The sequence below is a fragment of the Dasypus novemcinctus genome, chromosome 23 (genome assembly GCF_030445035.2).
Source record: "Dasypus novemcinctus isolate mDasNov1 chromosome 23, mDasNov1.1.hap2, whole genome shotgun sequence".
In the NCBI taxonomy this organism is placed as follows: Eukaryota; Metazoa; Chordata; class Mammalia; order Cingulata; family Dasypodidae; genus Dasypus; species Dasypus novemcinctus.
In genome coordinates, this window is record NC_080695.1 from 21,727,767 (window position 1) to 21,743,022 (window position 15,256).

The 15,256-nt window shown below is 38.6% G+C and overlaps 1 protein-coding gene across 7 annotated transcripts in view; it reads left to right on the forward strand.

Moving 5' to 3' along the window:
* AUTS2 (activator of transcription and developmental regulator AUTS2) overlaps positions 1 to 15,256 on the forward strand; it is a 1,252,826-nt gene that overhangs the window by 248,146 nt on the left and 989,424 nt on the right. The gene's annotated exons all lie outside the window — the stretch shown is intronic.

The window sequence follows — 15,256 nt, forward strand, 5'->3', positions numbered from 1 at the left end:
GGGAGTTTATTCCATTAAAATTCAATGTTATTACTGTGAAGGCAGTTCTTACTTCACCCATTTTGATCTTTGGGTTTTATCTGTCATACCTGATTTTCACCATTCTTTTTATACTTTGTTGCTTTTACTGATATAATCCTCATTTCTAGATTTTCTTCCAAGCTTCTCTCTCCTACTTTTTCTTTTCAGGTTCTAGCTCTCCCTTTAGTATTTCCTGCAAATCTGGTCTCTTTGTTATAAACTCTCTCACTTTCTGTTTATCTAAAGTTCTGATTTTTGAAAGATAGTCTTGCAGGATATAAGATCTTGGCTGGCAGTTTTTTTCTTGCAGTATCTTAAGTGTATCATACCACTGCCTTCTTGCTGCCATGGTTTGTGATGCCAGTACTTAGTCTTACTAGGCATCCCTCATATGTGCTGCATCTCTTTTTTTCTCCCTGCTCTCAGGATTCTATTTATCTCTGGTGTTTGACATTTTGATTAGTATGTGTCTTGGAGTAGTTCTATCTGGATTTATTCAGATGGGATACGTTGTGCTTCTTGGACACAGATATCTATGTCCTTTAATATGGTTGGGAAATTTTCTACCATTATTACCTCATATATTCCTTTTGCCCCTTTTCCCTTCTTTTCTCCTTCTGGGACACCCATAATGTATGTTGTGCATCTCTCTCTCTCTCTCTTTTTTTTTAAAGATTTTATTTATTTATTTAATTTCCCCCCCTCCTCTGGTTGTCTGTTCTTGGTGTCTATTTGCTGCGTCTTGTTTCTTTGTCCACTTCTGTTGTCGTCAGCGGCATGGGAAGTGTGGGTGGCGCCATTCCTGGGCAGGCTGCTCTTTCTTTTCATGCTGGGCGGCTTTCCTCACGGGCGCACTCCTTGCGCGTGGGGCTCCCCCACGCGGGGGACACCCTTGCATGGCACGGCACTACTTGCGCGCATCAGTTCTGCTCATGGCCAGCTCCACATGGGTCAAGGAGGCCCGGGATTTGAACTGCGAACCTCCCATATGGTAGATGGACGCCCTAACCACTGGGCCTAAGTCCGTTTCCCTGTTGTGCATCTCTTGCTGACATTTAGTTCCCTCAGACCTTGTTCAGTTTTTTCCATCTTTTACCTGTTCCATTGTATGCTTGTCTTCATGCTCATTGATCCTTTCTTCTGCCTCCTCAAATATTCTGTTACATACCTCCCGTCTGTTTTTAATTTCATTCCCATAAGATCTGCTGTTTTTCTGTGTATGCTTTCAAATTCTTCTTTGTTCCCACACAGTATCTTCTTATAATATCCTTAATCTCTTTAGACCTCTATGATTCGTTGTCTCAAGTCCTTTATGTTATCTGGAGGCTTAGCTTGCTGCTTTGACTGGGCCATGTTTTCCTATTCCTTGGTATGGATTGTAAGTTTTTTTGTGTGTGTTCTGGCATGTGATTTACTAGATGTATTTATTCTTGGTGCAGTTTCTCTCTTTAGTCTAGGTCTTCCTATTTGATTGACTTTGTGTTAAAGCCCCTCTTTGATACTTGGTTCAGCTTAATTTAGAACTTTATAGTGGCTCATATTTATTCTGTCTGAATTTTTTCAGCTCTTTTAATCTGTTTTTTACCCTTTCTCCCTTGTTGGTTGTGTAGTAAGAGCTGAGGATGCAGTTGGTATTTTAAGCCATGGAGGCTGAAGCTACCTGCATTGCCCCAGGAACCATTGAAGCTTCTCCCACCTTTCTCCCCTTACAGGGGATATGAACAGAACCACAGCCATGTTTAGTAATAGAAGCTGAGCAGGCCATGATCACCTGTAGTTGCCTGGAGAGACTGATGAAGCGCCATGTCCCTTCCTTCCTTGCTTGGGGGTAAGGATGGAGCTGCAGGTGTGGGCTGCAGACGAAGCCATGTAGGTCAAAACTGACTGCAGTTGCCCAGGTAGATGGATGAAGCACCCACCCCCCACTGTTCCCCCGTCAGGAGACGGAGCCTTAGGAGTGCCCAACAGACTAGTTCTTGCATACTGAAAGCACTTGCAGTTGCCTGGAGAGGTTGAGAAAACACATCCCCCCCATATCCTGTTTGGGGTGGCGGTGGAGCCACAGGTATCTAACAGTCCATTCCATGCAGGTCAAAAACTCCTTCAATTGCTCAGAGAAGTTGGGGGAAACACATCCCTCCTCCATTCCTATTGGTGGGCAGGGATGAAACCAAAAGTGCCCAGCAATCTAGCCCATGCTGCTGAAAGTGACTACAGTTGCCTGCAGAGGCTGGTGCAGGTGCCCCCAGATTCTTCTGTGCTGGAGGTAGGGCTGGAGCCTAGGCTAGGGCTGCAATTCAACCTAGTTGGAAAGAAGCTGGTCCCTGCTGTCACTGTGATTTTCAGTCAGCCCCACTTCCCCTTATGCTGGGAGTGTAGTAAAGTGGAGGCTACCAGCCTCTTTCCAACTTTCATGGCTTCTCACTTTAGCTGTTCTTAGGCGTTAGCCAGTCGAAATTATTAATTAGTAACAGAAGTCAGTACCTGACCATCGCTTCCTTCCCTGTTTTGGGGAAATGTATTTTCCAACTCCAGCCATGGAATAGCTCCTAATGCGGTTTGCTCTTCCAGTGGGGATGGACCTCAGCCTCCATGGGGTGGAGTGCTCTACTTAGGAATCTTCACTGCAGATGGGCAGTCTTCTCCTTCTGTTCCTCCGAGGATGTTGCAGAAGCTCTTTTGGTCTCCTGGGCCCCCCAGACAGGTACTTCAGATAGTGGTTGGTGATTACTTACTGCACTATAGAATGAGCTGACTCTTAGAACTCCTTCCTCTGCTGCCATCTTGCTCCTCTGTTTGGATAATAAATTTTTGATCATGAAAGTATGTGACAAGGAATTGGTGGGGTTTTCTTTTTTTTTTGTTTTTTGTGGTTTTTTTTGCCCCTCTTTTGCCTATGATGTTGGAAATTTCAAAGAAAGAATTTCAAAAGTAGTTTATATTGCTCAAACTCTCCTACTCCAACCTTTGAGTATTACCAATAACTATCACTTGTTTTATCTATTTGAATATGTTGCATGTATTTACACTGGGACTATTCCTGTTGTGACCCTAAAGTTAAGTGTTCATGCTTGTGGTGCTGTGGTCTCAGCAACTGGATTTGATTCTGGTATTTTGGCACATGAGCACAGAAATGAATAAGTGGCAGTAAAACTCTGCTGGCTGCCCATCCTGGCTTAGGTCTTCAGAGAGGTATAAAACTTTACCGATAGACAATCATAATGGTAGGTGTTTACTCCCAGTTGGTGCCAAGGGTGGGGTGAGATTTGGATTTAGTGTTGTTCTATTTGCAGGCTGATAGTGCAGGATATGTCCTGTGGGATTGGGCTGGTGTCCAGGCCCAGTTTGGGCAAAGACCTGCATTCAGAACCCTTTCAAACTCAGGGATAAGTGAATCTAGGATTTCTGTAGTAACATGAGGTTGTGATTCCATGGTAACATTAAGGTCTGGAAAAGAGGAATTCGATAACACCATTTGGCTTCAACTCTCCCAGTGGATCTATAAGAGGTGCTCAGTAAATATCTTGTGGATGAGTAAAAGGAGTATTACATGAAAGTGGTAAGAGGTGAACCAAATAAAGTGGTTTCTTCAGGACTAGTCCAGGAAAAGTAATGAAAATTTGGAAAAGGATGGCATAGTGGCTTGTTCTTAGGTCAGAATTCTTCCACAAACAGGTGTATACAAAAAAATCAAAGTTTAGGAAGTCTGTTAGAGAAGATTGTAAGCCCCTACAAGGGCAGGAATGTTTGTGTTGTTCAGTACTCTGCTTGATGCAGTGCTTGTAATACAGAGGATGAAATAAATATTTGTTGAGTGAGTGATAGTGGTGAGTGAGTGAATAAAAGAATTACTGAACACGATGATATAGGGCAGAGCAACCTCTCTGTGGCATTTGTCACTTGACCTGGTCACAGAGCACCAGATGGAATGCCAATATTTCAGATTTCTTGAAAGGCTAATTTCCAAGATTTTCATTTATCATTGAGGGAGCTTTCTGGTGGCTTTGCTCAAATGATAATCATATGATCAAAGCCAAATGTAATCAAATGGTTGCAGCAGAACTCATGTAGCAAAGTAAACATGCTGTATCCATTTTAGAGATGGGGAAACAGATTCATAGAGGTGAAGTAATGTGTATGAAGGTATACAACCAAGAATGCCATAAGACCTCAACCTAAGTCTTTCAATTCCTGAATACAATCTCCTTTTTACTTCAGCAGTCAATACTGTGATGCTTAGGACAGTTTTACTTTGGATGTGGTTTATTAAATAGTGTTTTTGTTTCATATTAAAGTGATTCATAATTAAGTATGAAGTGATAAATAAATGGGGGAACATTCACAAATGGCCAATCCTTCTTGCTCTACTTGTTTGCCAGCTATCATTTGGCTGATTGAATAATGAAGATGATAAATCTAAGTAAATGGAACAATTTGGTGTTTTTAAAAACATCCCGCATTCTATTTAAAGAGCTTTAGCTATTAGAAAGAAATAGAAACCCAGTTAATCTCAAGATAGCCTACTTATTTAGGAAAGGAGATATTTCAAATGGAATTAACCTTTCCTTTGCTTTGTATTGCTAGAGATGGTTTTCATTTTTGCCCCCCAGTCCTTAAATGGCCATTGCTATACGGAAACCAATCGTACTGAAAATGAATGAAAGAAATTAAACAGACATGCATAAACAAACCCAAAATGCATCTGAGGAGTATGTAGTCTTCTAGCTTTCATTGATTCAGTGAGGTACTTGACAGATACGGGTTCTGCAGCTAAAACTGTCATGGTTTTCAGAAGTCGTCCCAAGAAAGTGGAGAGGAAACATGACAGACACTGGAAAGAGACCCTCTCTCAGATGATGAGTAATATATATTTTATACTCATATTAATATTTCATTAAAGAGAAGGTCAAAATCTACATTTAAATGGAAATATTTAAAAAGCAGAAGCATAATATTTGACTAAGTGAAAACACTCAGGGTTTTTCAAGAACACAAGCTATGCCCCTGGGACCTCAGCCTCTAGATCTGTTGTTGGTTAGTACACATTGGAATGTTTGAATTGCTTTAGACTTATGGGTGGATTTTAGCCCTGGCATTTGGGAATCTCAGTTCCCCCACTCCCCTTCCATTTATTGTGTTACATATTACCTAATATCATGTGCTGTGCACAGTGGCCTCACTCAGTCTTGTAAAGTTATTTAATTCTCTAGCAACTAATTTTCCCCATCCTGTGAAATGGGCAAAAAGCATTGTGTCAGAGTGCTTTGGGCTGTGTAAACAATGGGGAAACCTAACTAAGAGTGCCTTAAAACTTAAATATATTTATTGCTTACTTGAAAGCAGCCAGGAGATAAGGGTTTGGTTCAGAGGCTCAAAGATACAAACTCTGTTCATCATTTTTCCCCTGCCATTCATAGTGTTAGATTTCAGTCACATGCTTGTGACCTCATGGTTATACAATGGCTGCCATAGTTCCAAAAATAATGTCTTTACAGCATTCACAACAATAGAAAAGAGTGCCAAGAGCAGAAAGGGTCTTTCAGGTATATGTTTGTATCTTATCAGGGAAGAAGATTTTCCCCAGAAGCCTACTGAAGATTTGTGCTTCCATCTCATTGATCATATTTGGGTCACTTTTGCTGCCCCGCTCCATCTTGAGTAATCTCTGATAAAGAGAATCAAGGTGACCATGACTGGCTTGAAGCAATCATTCTTGATTCCCTGAGGCTGGCCATATTGCCTCAAACAGCAGCGGGAATGGTTATTGATGCGCTTGTGTAAGCTTCTAAGTGTGAAGTAAAATTACATGTTAATACAAAACCTGCTTTTCCCTGGGTGTTTAGCACTTCATTGGTTTATAAGTGGCCACAGTGGCATGAATCAGAAGTGAAGCTAGAAAAGGAAAATTGGTAATATTGATCTATATTTAGTGACATCAGAGCAGAGAGGGTGTTTACAAATTAAGAGAGGGTTCCATTTTCTAAAGCTGGTCTGGTGAATAGTACCACATGGAGTGGGCCACTGCCTAACCTAGACAGAAAGGAGATGGGCTGAATTCCCAAAGCTCCCAGATTCTTTCTTCTGTATGCTTTCCTTTTCCCCATTTTCCATTCAACCAGTCAGAAGCAGATGCTGGTATAGCTGACAGAACTATAGGAACACTTAAGAAATAACATACAAATCCCTCCATTTTCACTGTCTTTATCAATACACCCTAGTTTCCTTAGGTGTTTAGGATATTGATCTACATCTTTCTGGAATAAATGGTGTAAGTGGATTTAACAAGCAAATATGAAGACCCTGAGATGGGACCATGGTTGGTGTTTGAGGAACAGTAATGTGGCTATAGCAGAGTGAGGGAAGGAAGAGTGGTGGGGATGAAGTTGAAGACAAAGCTGGGATCCAACTCATATGTGTCTTTGTGGGTCATGATAAAGACTTGGTGTTTCATACTAAATGATGGGTTCAGATTATAACATCTACTTTGCTCCCCTATAGCCTCTATTAAGGAGAGCAGGACTCATCTTCAAGCCCCTGGCACCAGTACATCTCTGGGAATGCATTTGGCCTTCCTTATTCCACCCTGCTTTGCTGCCTTGTTTTTTTCCCTGCCTCTAGATAGATATGTGGTTCAAAATGCTGGTGCTTGTAGGAATAGGGACCTCGGAGCTTACTTTCATACTAGAGGGTAAAAGACGAGAGGCAAATTTTTTATTATATCATTTTTACCAGAGGGATTGGGATCAAAAGTTGAGCAAAGGACACTTGTTAGAATAAGAAATGAGTCACAGATGCGCAAGGAGGACAGAGGAACAGTTTTAAACTTGTGAAAACCTGTCACTGCACCTCATCCCTAGTATCTGAAAACAACTCTGCTCCTTCCCTAGTCTAACCCAAGTACTATATGATCCTCTTTCGATTTCCCACTTCCTTCCCTCAGTTTCTTCCATGGGTCTTCCTTCTCCACCAGATTTATTTTTGGAGATTAATAGATGTGGGAGGGAAGAGTCTTCTGATTCTGCAGAAAGAGAGAAATTAAGCTACTGGATAGAGAGACTAGCCATCTGTACCATGTCCTGTAAGCTGTTAGCATCATGTGTATCTGATAGTTTGCTATAAGTCACAGGGTCCCTAATTCCCTCACAGGAGTGGGTTGCTGCCCCCTTCTTACCTTGCTTGAGTCTTTTTACTTGAGAATAGCAGCTCCCATCCAAGAAAAGCAGCTTCTTCTAACAGAAGGAAACCGATTGTAGTCTACTGCATTGCTCCTACCCGTTACCCCATTAAGGGGTTGTAAATAGTACTATAATGATGCCTCCGTCATGTGTTATGATGTATCCGAGCTTTTAATAAATCAGCCACAGATTGCTTTAATAGAAATATGAGAGCACAGTGCGTTGTTGTCAGCAGCTGCTAGAAAATTATAGAGCATTCATTTGTTTTACAAGGGAATTAGATGTTTGTTCTCTTTTTAAGGCTTGTGACTAAATAAGGGTTGGGGTTGGAGGGAATGCAAAGGCTTATCTGCCTGATGTCCCTGCCCTCCCAAGTGCAGTAACAGCCCCAGGTACCTGGAAGAAACACCTGTAACCAGAGCCATATGAATTAGAGTGATGCCAGATAAATCCTGTCATTATTGGTTGCTGCTCTATGCATGTCTCCAAAGCAATATTAATTGGATTGCATTTTTCTTCCACTTCAAAAGATTCTGTGAAATACAAACCCCAACTCCCCTCCCATTTTTTCTTAATGGTTTCTAGGGAAAGAGCCTTAGATTAACTATATATCCAGCATGACTAATGTTCAATTGTCTGCAAAATTGAGTTAGTCTATTATGTTGACTTTCATGTTTACATTTGAAGTGGATTTTTGTCACTTCAAATCCATTGGCTCTATTTATTAAATATTCTTGAGATGAGAAGACACCAGAGTAAGTGTGTTTGGTAGGGGAAAAAAAACATGGGAGTCAGATAACCTGGGTTGAAGAGCTGCTGGCTGCTTAGTTTGTGGCCTTTATATCTTTATTCTTTGTTGTTGTTGTTTTTAAGTAATCATAGATCCATAGGAAGTTGCAAAGATAAGTATGAAGAGGTCTTTCAAGTATGTATGTGTATAGTCCTGTGTCCTTTTCATCACATGTATAAATTTATATAACACCTCAACATTCAAGATGCAGAACGATTCCATCATCACAAAGATCTCTCTAGCACTACCTCTTTATTGTAACACTTACCTGCCTCCCTGCTACCACCCTGGCAGCTTCTACTCTGCTTTTTATCTCCATAATTTTGTCCTTTCAAGAATGTTATATAAATGAAAGCATACGTTTGTAACCTTTTGAGATTTTTTTTTCCACTCAGCATAATGCCTCAGATATCCATATAAGTTGTTGCTTGTATGAATTGTGCACTCATTTTTATTACTTAGTTGTATTACATAGTGTGGATATACCACAGTTTGATCATTCATAGGTCATTTGATCATTCGCAGTTTGTTTGATCATCACAGGTAAGTTTTCATTTCTTTGTGATAAATGCCCAGTATAGCAATAGTTGGGACATATGTTAAATGTATGGTTAGAATGCCAAACTGACTTTTCCATAGTGATGGTGCCATTGTACATTCCCAACAGCAGTTTATGAGAGATACAGTTTCTCAGCATCCTCACCAGCATTTGGTATCAATGCTATTTTTTGTTTTAGCTCTTCTGCTAGGGATGTAGTAATACCTCCTTGTGGCCTTAATTTTCTTAAAAAATTTTTTAAAAAATTATTATTGTTAAAGAAGTTTCAGATTACATAAATGTTACATAAAAAAATATAGGGGATTCCCAAATGTCCCACCCATCCCCCTCCCACACTTTCCCACATTAATAACAACCTTCATTAGTTGCTGAATTTGAACACATATTGAAACACTTCTGCTAACTGTGGATTATAGTTTACATTATAGTTTACATTCTATCCTGCAAAATTTTGTAGGTTATGAAAAAATATATAATGGTGTATATTCATCATTGCAGTGTCATGCAGGACAATTCCAATGTCTTGAATATTCTTCCCTATCCCTCCCCTCAGGACCTCTGGTGGCCACTGCTTTTATATCAAAGATACAAGTTCTTCCATTCCTGGAATAATAATGTCTACTTTAGTGTATTGTTCATGCCCCAGTCTTTAGGATTTTGGGATGGTGATGCCCACTCTATTTCTAATTGAGAGGGGGCCTAGGTTCCATGGGGCAGATGGATGGAACTCTCTTGCTTGTAGTTGCAGACACTCTCAGTTTCTTGGAATGGGCATTGTCCATCATCTCCTGGTTAGTTGTCCTGGGTGAGTCCAAAGAACTAAAGAGTAGGTGTTGTAACTCTGCTAAGATTCTGACCTCAACTGGCACATGAACAGACCAAATATTTAAGTCTCTGGGACATATATTTAATAAGTATAGTGCTAATTTTAGGGTCAAATAAAAGGGGCAGAAGAGCCATGTATAGAAAAACTAAAAATGAGTCCCTATCAGTGGGGCTTGCTCTGGAATTTATGCTCCCCAGGCCTTAATTTTCATTATCTTGAGACTAGTAATGCTGAACATCTTTTTGTGAGCTGTCTGTATAGCCTCTTTGATGGAATGACTCTTCATGTCTTTTGCCCATTTTCTAATAGAATTATTTGGTGGTTTTTGTTGAGTTTTGAATATTCTCTATATATTATGAATATGAGTGCTTTGTCAGTTTTGTGGTTTGTAAATATTTTGATCTAGTCTGGAACTTGTTTCTTCTCTTAACTGGGCCTTTTGCAGAGCAAAAGTTTTTAGTTTTGCTGAAGTCTAATTTATCAAATTTTTCTTTTATGGATTATGCTTTCAGTTTGACGTCTAAGAACTCTTCTCCAAGTCCTGATCCTGTATGCTCTTCTTAAAGTTTTATAGTTCTGCATTTTACATTTAGATCTATGGTCCCTTTTGAGTTAGTTTTTGTATAATGTTTAGGTTGAGGTTCATTTTTTGCCTATAAATATACAGTTGCTGCAGCATTATTTGTTGAAAAGATTTTTTCCTTTGGATTGCTTTTGCACCCTCATCAAAAATCATTTGTTTTATGTTTATAGAACACCCAGGGTTTTTTGCTGTACTTAGTGGAAGTAATAGGGAAACTACATCAACTCCTCCTTAATTATGTCTTTATTTCTAAAATTCTATAATAATTCTATAAATATAATTCTTTGATAATTTCTATAACTATATGGAATAAAGTTACTATTCCTAGGTGGCATTTGGAAGTCATCTTGATCCAGAGCAAGAATGACAGGTTTAATAAAGTTCCCACAAAGGAATGAAAATACAAGCATACTCTCTTTTTCTCTCTGACACATACCCCTCTTTCTTTCCTTCTTCTGTTGAACGTCCCATAAATGGGTTGTACTTAAACTTGTGGTTTGCAGTTGGAATGCCCTAATAACAGTTGTTAAGTACTGAACCATTTATTAAGCACCTTCTAATTGCAAGGCACTGTGCTTAAGTGCTTTTCAGTGATTTTCTTAATTCATCCTATTAGGTGATGTTGTCCTAGTTTTGCAGCTGAGGAAATAGAGGCTTAAAGAAGTTAATTTACTAAGGTCACTTATGTCACTGGGGCTGGGATTTGAATACCGGTCTTAAAGTTTAAAGCACTTTCTCTTAACCTTTGCATGTACTTTCCTTCCTATAGTCTATCTTGTACTTCATCAAACGGAATTCTTTAGCACTTTCTGTTCTTTTGGTTAGAGCGTAGTCAGTATTCTTAGGCACTTAATTTTTTTGTTTCACTAAAAAGTAAAAGTTATTACCTAGATTTTATCCAATGTTACTTTTCTTATTGTACCATAATGGTTTCATCTACAAATGTGTTTGTGTGTTTCTAAATGTTCCTGACAAAATTTAAGATGGATCAAGTGACTGTTCTTTGAATTGATTGATCTTTAGTGTCACTTTAATTTTATTTCTGAAAGATTAAGTAGTTATTTTTCTGATTTCTCTACATGAATGATTGTTTCATTCAGAAATTGTTTATTGAGTGAGCTGTGTGGTAATCACTGTGGTGATGGGGATATTCAGTAATGTGTTTTTTTTTGGTCTTGTGATTGTTCTGTAATTGGTTATATCTTAGAAATCTTTCAATTCACAGGTCGTCATCGCGAATTCAGCTATTTTTTATTTCTAGAGGGTAGTTCTTTAGAAAACACATCCATTTGTGAGCGTTTAGTTTAATTTTTAGGAAGATATTCTAAAATAAGGTGTACCAGTGTCTACCATTTTATTTTTAAAGGCAGATAGAAACTTTATAGAAGAATGCTTTGCTTCTCAAATTCATTGATTGTTTAGCAATGGGAAAAGGTATCAGAAAACAAGTGTTACTCCTAATGCTGACTGCTGTGAAAGATGGGTTCTTGTCCATAAAGGAGAAACATTTTACCTATTGGACTCACGCTCTCTCTCATGTGTTCTCTCTGTGAAAAATGAAATTTGCTAAAACAGAAGAAAATGGCTTCAAAACAAAACAAAACGTCAAGTTCATGGGTAAACTAAGTACTAACCTGATCTTGCTGTTGCAAAATTAATATTTTCTATTTTATTTCTGTGGAATCAGAATTTTATTATTGGATAAGCCCTTAGAGATCCCTTTGCCCAACCACTCATTTAACAGGTAAGAAAACTGAAACTAATAGAGGCAAAGTGACTTCTCCCACCTGTTGTGGTAGAGGCAGAAATAAAACTCAGCTTCCTAATTTGAAGTCCCAGGCTCTTTTTACTGTCACCTGAGCCATATCTTAATCATGTTCTTTTGTTGATGTTTACTGGGGTGGTATGAATGGTAGTGGTATTGATTTTGCTTAATTTTAACATTTCATTCTGGTCCCATATTTATCTGTTACAGAGCAAAAGTGGGGCTCTTTTCCTGAGGTGCTTCATACTGATCAATTCCTGAGACATTGGGATTTCAAACAAGGAAAGAGTCTATTGCTAGCACAGAGCAAGGAGCTCAGATGGCCTAATGGCCTAAATCTGTCTCCAGAGTTTGAGGAGTTTAGGGTTTTTATGGATTCAAAAAGGGGAAGGTGGAGTGGTTACCATTACTATAACATTACACAGGAGTGAACCATAAACAAGGATGGGACTAGTATAGGGAATTTCAGTAATAAATTTTGGCTATTCTATAACATACTGGAAAATTAAGAAAAAAAAGCATTTATATAATGTTTCAGTATTCATAATTTGTTAATTCTTAACTCTCAAATCCAAAGTTCTTACTTTAGAGGGTTTTGGTTTTCTAATTCAGGATTGTAAACAACATAGTTAAAGTATTTCCTCTCTAGCTGAGCACTGTAAAAGTTTGTGATTTGGTACATGTGTCCACTTCACTTTCTTTCTTAGCTTTCTATGTTTCAAATGTTGGTTATAGCTTGTACAACTGCCAGGATTGACTTGTAATATCTTCCGGTAGGTGGAGAGCTTTTGTTTTGCTTTTCATTAAAAGGAGACTAAGGCACTGAAAATTATGCACTGCAGCTGTGAAGTCCTCTTTGGTCAGTGTTCTGTCCTCTGCTTGATCCCTCCCAGGTACTTGTAAATCAACTTCTATTTCAGTTCAGGGATGGCAAGTTCTGGGGACCCTGGATTGGCTTATTTCACTATGGGATGGTTTTCATTTTTAAAATTATTTCCCTTGGATTGAGAGAAAAATCAATTTTGTTGCTGAACCACTGTGGCTTCCCCATAGTGTTTATTCTGTGAGGATGGAATAAATGAAATTTCTCTGTTTACTAAATGTTCCAGATTCTTTGAGCCATTCCTCACTTCATAGTTTTTAGATAGTTTGCTATTCTACATGACTCATTTTCTTGAAGCCCCTCCTAAGGTGGACCCCTGACACTTAACTGGGTACTTTAGAAGTGGGCCAAGTCATAATGCATAGGCTTGAACCAATAGCTCACTCTTGGAACTCCTTCCCTCAGCCTTGACCTCACCAGTGGAAATTCTCCATGGCAGGCCTGGTGCCTCAAAGCTAGGCTTTGAGAAGCACACTTCAATAAAGTGTTTTCTGTCCCTTCCCCTTATTCTTAGGTGGTCTCTTGAATCCTTATTATTGAAAATTAATGCCTTAACTGCTAATTTTTATTCCTGCAGTTCCCCCACTGCATTTCATCTCTACACCAGCACTCCTTTTGTATTATGACCAGGAAACCCTCCAGATTTGGGGGGTTTAAAATTGCTAATAGCTACATCTTCTAGCTCCCTTATCTCATGAAAGACTTGAGCTTCGGGAGGCCTGGATGCACTATTACAGCTGCATGGCCTTAGGTCACTTAACTACTATCAGCTTCAGTTTTCTCAATTGTGTAATGGGTTGTATCAAATATACTCATGTAGGAATTCAATAAAATAATGTGAGTGAAAGTGCTTTTTCAACAATAAAATGTTATTTAAATATCATCTATTGTTGTTGTAATTCTTATTTCTACAGAACATGTAATTGGGCGCTTGATTGAGTACTTTTCCTTGAATCTTTCATAGGTTCCCCAGATAGTCGGTAACCCTGGCTTGTGATGTATTGGAATATTTGTGCAGAGAGGACATGGACTAACAAGCATTTGAAATGCCCACATTTTTGTGCTTTTCAAGGAACTACTATTTTCCTTTAAAAAAAGAAAACAGGACTTACACAACATCAGAGGAAAGGACACATGAGCTGTTTTTTCCTGTTAATCAGTTCAGTGAGACTCTGTGCATAGTGATCCTGAAGTTCTTTGCCTAGTTCCATTAGCCTTGGGCAGCTTGGAGTGATGGAATTTTGGGGAGGTGGACATGTGCAGTCTGTTCAGGCATTCATTTACAGGGCTTCTCTTCTCCTCTCCCCAGCTAAGCAGCCCCCGTGGAATGTCTAATGAAACATGCACTTTTGCATGCTACATTAAAACAAAGCAGGGAGTCCTGAAAATGACCCCTAAGAGGTATTATTCCAATATATTAGTTTTTATTTACCTGTTTTGACAGTGTTGTGCAAATGAGGTCTTGCTGACATAGCAGAATCACAGTGAGCCATCTTCTTGTCTAATTTCTTTAGACAGGGGTCTGATGCTAGACCTGCCTGCTAAACCCTCTTTATGACTATGCAAAAACATAATATGTTCTTGCAATTAATAGAGCAGGTTATAATTCTTTTAATACTTTGAAGGGAGGAAAGCAAGGTCATGGTGAGCACTTGAAAATTTTGCTTTTTATTGTCCTTGGGATATAGATTATTTAGTAGTACAGAGAGTTCAGCTAGTAGCCCCCGAGATGATGGCTGTAGTAGCAGAAATTGATTCAATTGTAAGATAACCATAAAACTGGTCTATTATTATATATTACAATGATGATGTATGTATATGTTGTTTCTTTCAAAAGTTGGAATTAAATTTATACTTTTGGAATGCTGTTTGATATTTCTCCTGGGTGATAAGGAATAGCATTGATGTGTTAAGGGATTTTTCTCTTTGGCTCTGATAAAGGGAGAATCACCCCATAATTGCAGCAAGCCCAGGAGTGAATTCTTGGCCAGCCCCAGGCCTATACATTTCCTTGTGGACAGACTGATGATTCTGCAGGCCTTGTCTTGGTCCCATGAGCACTTGCGTTAGAGATGTAGGGTCTGATAAGCCATACTGTACTTTTTTTTTCTTTTAAATTTATTGAAATACATCACTTATATATAAACATACATAAACAAGTGTATAATAGTTCTGAACTTAAAAACAAACATATAACATATATAACATCAAACAAACATATATAACATCTCACCCTACCACCAATAACTTGCATTGTTGTTAAACCTTTTTAACTAATGATTAAAGAGCATTGTCAAAATATTACTACTAAACAAAGTATTTTCCCCCTAACCAATCCGATTTTTGTTACCTTTATATCATTTATATATGAACAGACATAAACAATTAAGTGTATAGTAAAAGTTGTGAACTTACAAAGCAAACATGCATAACAACATACAGGGGTCCCATACATCAACCCTCCACCAACACCTTGCGTTGTCATGAGACATTTGTTACAAACAGTGAAAGAATACTGTCAAAATCTTACTACTAATCATACTCCTTATCTTACATTTCTTGTGTTTTTCCCCCAACCCACCCTGTTACTATTTTTAAAATATTTTTTTATGACAGAAGTTGTAAACTTATAAAACAATCATGCACATATACAG